Source organism: Haemaphysalis longicornis, unplaced genomic scaffold (assembly GCF_048455015.1).
Source record: "Haemaphysalis longicornis isolate Haplotype H1 unplaced genomic scaffold, Haemaphysalis longicornis Haplotype H1 scaffold_19, whole genome shotgun sequence".
Lineage (NCBI taxonomy): Eukaryota > Metazoa > Arthropoda > Arachnida > Ixodida > Ixodidae > Haemaphysalis > Haemaphysalis longicornis.
In genome coordinates this window covers 4,550,973-4,560,930 of record NW_027526288.1, presented here as the reverse complement: position 1 = coordinate 4,560,930, position 9,958 = coordinate 4,550,973, and the positions used below count along the sequence as shown (strand labels likewise).

Genomic DNA, 9,958 nt, shown 5'->3' with positions numbered 1-9,958 from the left:
TAAGTCTTATATACATAGCAGTGGGTTTTTATGTCTGGAATTCGGCTTTACGCACGCTACTGCTCTTCAAATTTACTCAATTGAGGGAGAAGTCTTCATTCCGTTTTCAGAAATTTCAAATGGACCTGCTGTCGGTTCTTAATGTGGCCACTAGAAGCAATCTCTTCGCCTGGTTTTAAACAAGTAAGAAACGTGGAAAGCAAACCGTACTCTCTGGGAGGGAGTGTCTTTTAAGAGAATCTGTATAGTAAAATACCGGCTGTTTATGTTGTTTGCAAGCGTGTGGCTCAGTAAGGCGTTAAGTTTTACTCCTATGGTGATTGTTATGAGGAGTTGTTGCTTTTCGGTGAATGACAATTGCTTCACAGGAGGGTGTTTTCGTAAGCTGCGGCAGTTCTTTGGGGTCAACAGAATGAACCTATTTTAAAGCATTCTAATTATAAATATTCGCAGCAGGCCTTACTCATTCTGAACTTCAGTATTTTGAGGCCAACGTCAGGACTCGTCGGAATTGTCGTATTATGTGAACTTTCGAATCAACAGACGCAAATGGAAGCTTAAGTATCATCAGAACAGGCGGGGGCACTGCTATAAAAACAGAACGTTTTATGTGCAAGCATTGAATTATAAAATGAATACCTGCACTGCCGTTTTCTCTTTCGCCATCGCATATAGTAAGTCGTGTGTTTATATTTATAGATTTTATTGATCTTTCGTTGTGTCATACAAGTTCTGTTATCTTGCCTCCCGTTGGCCTTCGCAGGTAAATGTGCATTGTACAAAACCAGCACAAGCGTGGTCTGGGTGGCAAGGAAATTTTTTCGAAAGAGGGGGGGGGGTCTATAGAACAAAAGATGCGAAGGAGGATGTAGATATGTAAGGTTTCTTGCACGTTATTTTTGAAAGAAAGGTCAAAATTGCTGAATTCAACCGCGAATGTGTGTATGCTATACGCTAACAGTAAAGCCCACCCTAAAGAGCTTAACTATTTATAATAGTGATGGTCACCTGAATTCACGCCCGGAAGTATAGACGGTATTCATTCAAAAGTTTAGCGGGCGATTTTCTTCGCTTGGCCACACTGAAAGCCGCCATGTCTGTGGCCACTGTGCTAGCGCATGCGCTGTGCGGTGTTTCGTTTGTCGTCTGCCGCGTTTCAACCCAATTATCGGTAGTGGCGTCAAGAGATATATTATTAATCGCATTCACATTATGTGGTGGCGCTCTACCTGCCATCGATAACTTCGCATCACCGGAGGATGGAACCGCGGCAGCGAACGGCCGGAACGGCGCGCAAAAGTCCGACACTGCAGTTGGCTGCCGCCGTGGATGCCGACGCAAGTGCACCCGCACCGTATCCATGACTTTGTCTGGTAAGTTCCCTCTAATACATGGTTGATTACAAAAACCGAATAATTTCTTTGGAGAGCTGTGTTCACGCGTACGCCGATTTAGCGATGGTAGCGAATGCGAGGCCGCTTCCCGAGCCGTGCTGTAACCCGAGCGCTGACGGATCGCAAGCGCCCTTTGAACAAATCCCTCGAGTTTGGCTTCCGTACGGCAACATTTTCTGCATATGCCTTCGGGCGATCGCTTTTCCGCGAGCATACGCGTGACTTATCGCGACGCAGTCGCACGCATACGTGGGCTCTAACGTTTTTACCGCTCTACCTACTCGTGTGCCAACGTGTTTTCAAATAAATTGGAATGAAAACTTAGGCAGGCAGCAATGCGCCACCATCAGCTTCGCAGTCACCAGTCGCGGTCGCACGCTGGATGCCTTGTCGGTTGTTCGTACGAGGGATAAAAAACAGGCGCGCTCTTGTTTTTTATTTAAATCGCGGCAATCACTGATACTGACAATCACTAAGATTTTCTTCAGACTCCAATTCCAGAGAAAATCTGCTGTTGCAGTGACCAACCCGTTCCGCTGGTGCCGTGTAGATTCAATGCGCAAGTCTTGACGCAGAAAAATTACTAGGACCCAGATTTCGGAATTGTAGTGGACGCGCATTTCACGGCGCGCTGAAGGTGCGTTTCTCACGCTCGCTCGGGCGGCGGTTCGCGTTACCGGACCCGCCGGATGTGTGACGCGTGAGCTATCGTGTTCCACGCCTGCGCCGCCGCGCCATCGGGGACCGGGGGGGGGGTTTATTTCTCTTCGCTTAATAAAGGCACTTGAGTTCCAGCAACCGGTCGGTGTGGTCGCTTTCATCGTCGCTCGTCAGCCGACGAGACATGGTGTCAGAAGTGGGATAAACTTAGCGACACATCGATCAATTATTAATAGCAATCAGTCTAAGGTGCGTAGCCTGCAAAACACGCTATGGCGGATGGAGATCCTTCTATCCAGTTCAGCGGCACCGGGCTTCAACCGCCACCGAAATTCGATTTTGGGAACCCAAGCTCTTGGAAAGAATGGGTCTACCAGTTCGGCGACTATTGCTATGCATCTGGGATCTACCAAGCGCCGGGAGAAGTACAGGTCAGAACGCTTCTTTACGACATGGGCTCCCAAGACGCCCGCCGCGTTCTCGACACTCTAGCATTGTCCAGCGAAGACTGGAGCTCGCTAGAAGAAGTTCACCGATCACTTCATCCACCCGGTCGACGAGGTCTACGAAAGTGTCCGCTTCCACCGTCGAACCCAGGGCGAAGGCGAGACCGTAGACGAGTTCTACACTGCGCTGCGTACACTTGTCAAAAAGTGCAACTATGCCTCAGCGGAAGTGGAAGAACGACTCGTTCGAGACAGGTTCGTCGTGGGTTTCCGGGACTCTAACCTTGTGGACAAACTGTGCCGAACACAAAAGCTTACCCTTGAAGAAGCAAGACTACAGGCTCGCATCAACGAAGATGCCATGAAAGCCCGTGCAGCAGTGTTCCAAAAAGAGCCGAATCCTGCTCACTTTGTGGCCGAGGCCAAAGTTCAAAAGCGCTTCCAAAAGCCGCGACATGGCTCGGATTCTCAAGGGAGCTCCGGCAAGCGTGTTACGAAGTCCAACACAAGCGACGCTACCACGAGCTGCAGATACTGCGGTCGACCAACGCATCCTCGAGCAGATTGCCCAGCTAGGCAAGCCAAGTGCAAAGGGTGTAATCGGATTGGACACTTCGAAGTAGTCTGCGAAAAGAAAAGCAAGAAGAACATGGGAGCCCTCACACTGCACTCCGTAGCAGCCATCACCACAGCCAAGTTTGTAAAGTGGCCGTCAACGGACTACGCTAACTTCAAGGTTGACTCGGGTGCGGAGGTGACAGTGGTACCGGACCGTTTCCAGGCATACCGAAACAGCTGCAAAAGCCAGAAGGTGAGCTTACGGGCCCAGGAAATTAATCCCTCACCGTTCTCGGAACATTCCAAGCGAAACTGAGCTGGAAAGGCAGGTCTACAGTGCAAACAGTGTATGTTGTGCCTTCGCAAGACCCGCCGCTTCTTGGATTCCCTGCGATACAGGCTCTCAAAGTTATACGGTTCGTGGACAGTGTAACGAATTCTACTGTCACTTTGAAGGACAGTCTCTTCGATGGCTTGGGCGAGCTGTAAGACGAATACGTGATACGTCTCCAACCAGGCGCCAATCCGTTCTCACTCAGCGTGCCGAGAAGAGTACCGATTCCACTTCACAAACCAGTTCGAGAGGAGCTCACCAAGCTCGAATCCCAGGGAGTCATCCAACGGGTGGACCGTCCCACACCATGGTGTTCCGGTATGGTGGCTGTTCCAAAAGCAGGAGGAGGCTACAGAATATGCGTTGACCTCACCCGACTCAACGAAGTCGTGCTTCGGGAGCGTCACATACTACCCTCAGTCAAGAACATCCTGGGACGCCTCGGATCAGCAAAGGTAATCTCTAAGCTCGATGCTACCGCTAGCTTTCACCAGGTGAAGCTTTCAGAAGAAAGTCAAGAACTCACTATGTTCATAACACCAATGGGAAGATTCTGTTTCCAAAGGCTACCTTTTGGAATCTGCTCAGCGCCAGAATATTTTGAGCGACAGATGAGCAGAATTCTGGAAGGCCTCAAAGGAGTTGTGAGCATGATTGACGACATTCTTGTCTTCGGAGCACCGCAGCAAGAGCATGACCAACGTCTCAAGCAGGTGTTACAGCGCTTGGAAGAAGCGGGAATCAAGCTGAACCGCAAGAAATGCACGTTCTCTGCAAACCAAGTGAAGTTTCTTGGAGTCGTGGTTAGCGCACAAGGAATCAGTCCCGATCCAGAAAAGGTCGAGGCCTTGGCCAAGCTACCAACCCCATCGGATGTCAGCGGTGTCCGAAGACTGCTGGGAATGGCGAACCATGTGGGCCGCTTCATTCCTCATCTTTCCGACATCACAGCACCGATCAGGGCATTGCTTCAAAAGAGAAACTCATGGCTTTGGGGACCGTGCCAGCAAGCTGCTTTCGACAAGCTCAAAAGCTTGCTCAGTTCAGAGGTCTGCGTGGCTAAATATGACCCATCGTACCCCACGGTTGTGTCAGCTGACGCAAGCTCATACGGTCTCGGAGCCGTATTGCTTCAAGATCAACCATCGGGAGAACGACGAGCGGTTGCTTACGCCTCACCATCCCTAACGGACACTGAAAGCCGCTACAGTCAAACAGAAAAAGAAGCTTTGGCTGTGACGTGGGCTGTCAAGAGGTTCGACCAGTTTCTGAGCGGCATCGCATTTCAAGTCGAAACGGATCATCGTCCTTTAGTCACGCTCCTGGGATCAGCAGAACTCGACATGATTCCGCCCAGAATCCAGCGCTTGCGAATCCGTCTTATGCGCTATGAGTTCACTGTTCTCTACGTCCCTGGCAAGCTGATTGGCATGGCAGACACGCTGTCAAGGGCTCCTATTCAGGGACACGATCCTGAGCGAAGTCAATGGCAGACAGACTCCATCGAGTTATTCATCGGGGAAGTCATTACAGCAGCTGCCAACCTCATGTCCTCCCGCATGGATGCCTTACGCAAGCACCAAGCGGAAGACGGCATCTGTTCTGGGCTACTCCGCTTCTGTGAGAAAGGATGGCCAGAAAACGTCTCAAAGGTTCCAGTTCATCTAAGGGAGTACTGGAAGGAAAGAGGCAACATCACAGTGTGCGATGGCTTCTTGCTCAAAGATCGCCGCACCATTATTCCAAGCCTGATGCGCCGTGAGGTACTTCAGCAAATCCACGAAGGCCGCCAGGGCATTGGACGGTGCAAGGCAAGGGCAAGGGACGCAGTATGGTGGCCTACCCTTAACAGCGAAATTGAGCAGCTCGTAACATCGTGTGAGAAATGCGCTCAGACGAGAGTTCAGCGTTCGGAGCCACTAATCGCAACACCGACTCCAAATCGGCCATGGCAGCGTGTAGGCGCCCACTTGTTTGAACTTGACGGAACTCACTACATAATCGTGGTGGACTACTACTCTCGTTTTCCGGAAGTAATCAGCTTGTCGTCGACCACCTCCACAGCTGTCACTGCGGCTGTCAAGAGCACGTTCGCGCGACATGGAATACCTGATGTGTTCGTGTCCGACAACGGCCCGCAATTTTCGTCACGGGTGTTCGCCGAGTTCGCGCAGACCTACGGATTTCATCACATCACGAGCAGCCCGGGCTACCCACAGTCAAACGGCGAGGCAGAACACATGGTGCGGACCATGAAAGATCTTTTCACAAAATCCAAGGACCCACACATGGCGCTTCTTGTGTACCGCGACACGCCAGGAGTGAGCGGATACAGCCCGTCGCAGCTCCTAATGGGCCGACGTCTGCAAACGACAGTGCCGAAGATGCCAGACACCCTGCAACCGGAGTGGCCACCACACGACGAAGTTGCAGCTAAGGATAAAGCTAACCGAACAAAACAAGGTCGAGACTTCAACCGTTGTCACGCCGCCCACCAACTCCGCCCACTCGCTGACGGGGAGGATGTGTGGGTGCAGGATATGTCATGCGCAGCAAAGGTGCTCAGCCCAGCAAGAAGACCACGCTCATATGTGGTGGAAACACCGACAGGCATCATTCAGCGCAACCGTCGGCATTTGGTGCCGTTCAACGGTGCAGGCATGCCTGATGGCCTTGCGTCTGACAGATATTCAAGCACAGACGAAACACCAGCAGTGACGGTCGAAAGAAGTATCTTAATTTGAGGAATGAAAAAAAATTGGGCGTTTTAATTAGTGAACAAAGCGGAGTAACGCTAGTTCCATCTTTGGCTCGTTCCTTTTAACTGCGCTATTTTTACTGTGCACCTTAAAACACCCGGTTATTCCTCCCTCCCCCTCTGTGCTTTTACTACATAGCTGCATTTATTACATGGAATGGCGAGTTGATTTTTAAGCAATGCCTTGGGCACAGATGGTATCTAGCAGGTTATTTTATGCACCATTCTTTTTTTAAGCAACCAACCTTCCCAACCGGCAAGCAGACTATTCATATGCTTGCAGGCTCTGTTTTCACTATCCTTGCGTCTGCACATATGTATATTTGTTAAACGTTGCCTGCATACCTTCTAGTCCAGACTTCATATTTGAAAAGCGGCAACTGGCCACAGTTGCCGCTTTTCTAATGGAGGCGAAAAGCAGAATAGCCCATGTTCGAGATTATGGCACACGTTAAAACATCCCCAAGTGGTCAAAATTAACCTTAGTCCCTCACTACGGTGTGCCTCATCGCCTGTGTAGTGTCAGTGTGTTAAACCTCATAGTCAATCAAAGTGTTCGTACAAACCTTCTACAAAGCAAGCACAAGCCGTTTTCAACTTTATGTGGTCACTGGTGAACTGACTGTTGTAAGACTGTGCATCGCAGCATGTTTAAGTTCACATGTTACTACTCACTCTTGCAGGTCTGAAGCATGAGATCAACCACTGGCTCTCAACAGCCACTCCCCCAGTCCGGCGAAGTCAACAAAAAGCCATCCAGCCACCACTAGGCACACAAGGCTGCAGAAAAAACTTGGCATAGCGTATGCATGTTTCTGGCCTATTTTTGCTTCTCTTAAGAAGGTAAAGTTTATGCAGCCTGTGTTGCTTTTCAGTTTCAGTTGTACAACTTTTTTTGATGTTGATTATGCATTTTCGTGTTGAAACGTATAAAAATGTGCAGTGCCAAAGGGACACTGCACCTCCAAGGCAAACTTCATTTTAGATTTTTTTATCCTTCACCTCCGTAAATGCTGGCATCATTACAGGAGTACTTGTCGAACGTTTTGATGTGTGGGTGTTTGCATCTGTCCCGAATGCAAGATGGTGTTCCACGGTCTCTTAAAGGTGCTGGACCTACCCCACTTCTGATAGTCATGAAAAGCATGTCATAGTCTTCACATAAGCCATATGATGGCCAATTCTTTAAATACGTGTGAACATCCACTGCCTGACTACTCTTTACGTCCCAACTTTCAGCCTCTCATCAGTGCTAGTAAACATCCTACGCGAGGCTGACCCCTTTGCTAAGCTGCACAGAAAAAAGGTCAACCCAACAGCCCAGCCATTATCAGCAGCTGACAATCCTTGTGAATCCTCAGGTGCTGTCAAGTGCACAAATAACTCCGCCATGTGCTCACCTTTGTGAGAGAGAAACGAGCCAAGAATGCCCCAGCAACACATCAGTGATGGCCTCCCAGATGGCCGATGGGATTCTCCAGGTACAGCGCGAAGGGGTTTTGAACCCCCTCCCCCAAACATTTTACTATGCTGCACATAAGCAAGTGCTAGCATTCATTTTGGCAAGGCTCCTTCCATTCTCCCATACCTCCATACACCCCCAACCCCTAAAAATATTTCTGGCTGTACCAACAGTTGATGGACTGTGAAGAATGAGCACCCTGGAAAGAACTACAGGACCCGCCGCGGTGGCTCAGTGGCTAAGGCGTTGCGCTGCTGAGCACGAGGTCGCGGGTTCGATTCCCGGCCGCGGTGGTCGCTTTTCTGATGGAGGCGAAAAGCAGAAATGCCCGTGTGTACGAGATTTCGGCGCACGTTAAAGATCCCCAGGTGGACAAAATTAATCCGGAGCCCTCCACTACGGCGCGCCTCATCGCCTGCGTTGCGTCCGCGCGTTAAACCCAACAATCAATCAATCAAAGAACTAAAGGAGGTGTTTCAGGTGTGCATTTGGAGGTTGTCAGGTGACACAGTGTTGAGTCGAGTTGATACGTGCAGCATACCACGGTAGCAATGCACCAAGCATGTGTGATTCTGCATTCAAGGCCAGTGCACTGCAGGCGTATTAGTAACTGCACTTGCATTGGGTCAAATTAAACTACGCAGCTGTTGAGAAAAACAATGGGGTGTACTCAGGGGAGCAAAACTCTAGATTGATGCAAGCAGCAGCTGAAAGGCATTACACGCTGCTACATGAATAAGTGCCTCCTGCCAAGAAGACACTGGCTGTACGGCCTAGTTTAACAGTACGATGTTCATTTCGTGCTTGTTGCTTTCGCTACATGTGGCTTCGGCCTTGTTGAAGCATTTTAGCGATTAGCGGTCAGTAATGCATTGAAAGTTTTTTTCTTGACCTCTGATTGGGAGCTTAAGCACGCGACAGGCTTCATTAAAATCAAGTCCTAGCACTTCGGGATTTACACTCTATGCGCAGATTGTGACTATTCGTGAAGGACGAGGACAATAGAAAGGAGCAGTAAAAAATTCTTTAGGGCCTCATCTGGGGAGAGTGACCATTTGGGCTCCTTTCCTTGGTTGCAGCAAAGCCAAGGGAATGCGAGCTGTGGACCGGCGACCAAGGACAACTCCACCCGGAGCTGGGATTGTGTGCGCTGGACGTTGCGTCGTCGGCTGTCGAGCACTGAGGGCCAAAACCATCGAGGACAGGCGGCCATATCCATGCCAACAGAATCAACCTAAACAACACGGTGAGCTGGGCAGCTACGGTCTCCCACGGCAAACACACTCAGAGACACATGGTCCCCCAGAGTCAATACACTCACGGCAGACATTCCGATTCATGCTCAGAAATTCACAAAATTCATCACATGCTTGAGTCCATTATCGTCGGAAAAAAAAAAGTTCTATAAGCAGCCCTAACTGAACTTAAGGGAGTCGACACCACTGTCAACCCCGCCTCTTCCAAAACGTCAGACCAGCATCTCAGGCCATCGTTGACTCCAGCCACAGCAGGTTACCGACCTTGGGGTCCTCAGAAAGTTGGTCCGCAGATGCAATGGACAATTCTCCATCTGACTCTACTCAGTTAAAACACTGGGACAAGAAAATTGGCCTTGGCAAACCCCCCTTGCTTCGGGGTCGGATGATTAGTACGTTACGGAAGGTGTGCTTAAAAATTTTGGAGAACAGATCATGGAAACCCTTGTGCGACATTCAAAGCCATGTTATTGCAATTTGAGGATAAGATTGGTGCTGAAATCACCGGTCTCAACATTTGCATCACCGGTTCTTTGAGGACGCTGCGTGAAGGGGAGTGGGCCACATAAAATCGACTGCACGTGCGTCTGGCCTCCGTCAGCGGACAGTTCCAAAGTGCTCACCAATCGTCTAAAGGCACATTTCCACTGGCGACTTGGCACATTGCGTGACGTCGCAAGTGATGAGCCAGGCATCGCTTTTTCTCGCTTTGCGAGGGAGGGCAAGATCACTGTAGGACTGAATCCCCTCGTTGCGCCTCGGCAATGCAAAACCAGATAGCCAATCATGGCTAAGGAGTCAGCTGACGTAGCTGCAAAGGAAAGATTTGTTTACATCCAGCAATGCAAACAATGGTGAGCCGCTGCTGCCGCACAGGGCTGACTGTGCCTGTCGGGTCAGGGGTCAGGCCGCAAGGAATTTTTCATGCGCTTCAGTTCTTTGGTCACTGACTTCAGGGTATGCGTGTACTAATCAACAAACAGCGTAGAACTCATCAGTGTGGAAAGTCTTTTCAAATGGCAAACACGGTGTAGAACTTGGAGCGTTCGGAGGCGTCAAAACTTCTGCGTCTGTGAAAAGAAGTGAAATT

General features: G+C 49.9%; 1 long non-coding RNA gene across 3 annotated transcripts; it reads left to right on the top strand.

Moving 5' to 3' along the window:
- The first annotated feature begins 1,039 nt into the window (after positions 1-1,039).
- LOC144166785 (uncharacterized) lies at positions 1,040-9,595 on the top strand. Of its 3 annotated transcripts, none has more exons than XR_013321773.1 (3): positions 1,040-1,373; positions 6,834-6,953; positions 8,692-9,595. It is a non-coding gene; the product is annotated as an uncharacterized LOC144166785 (long non-coding RNA). The 3 variants fall into 3 exon arrangements; XR_013321771.1 differs by lacking the exon at positions 1,040-1,373 and adding an exon at positions 3,203-3,311; XR_013321772.1 differs by lacking the exon at positions 1,040-1,373 and adding an exon at positions 3,520-3,847.
- The last annotated feature ends 363 nt before the right edge of the window (positions 9,596-9,958 follow it).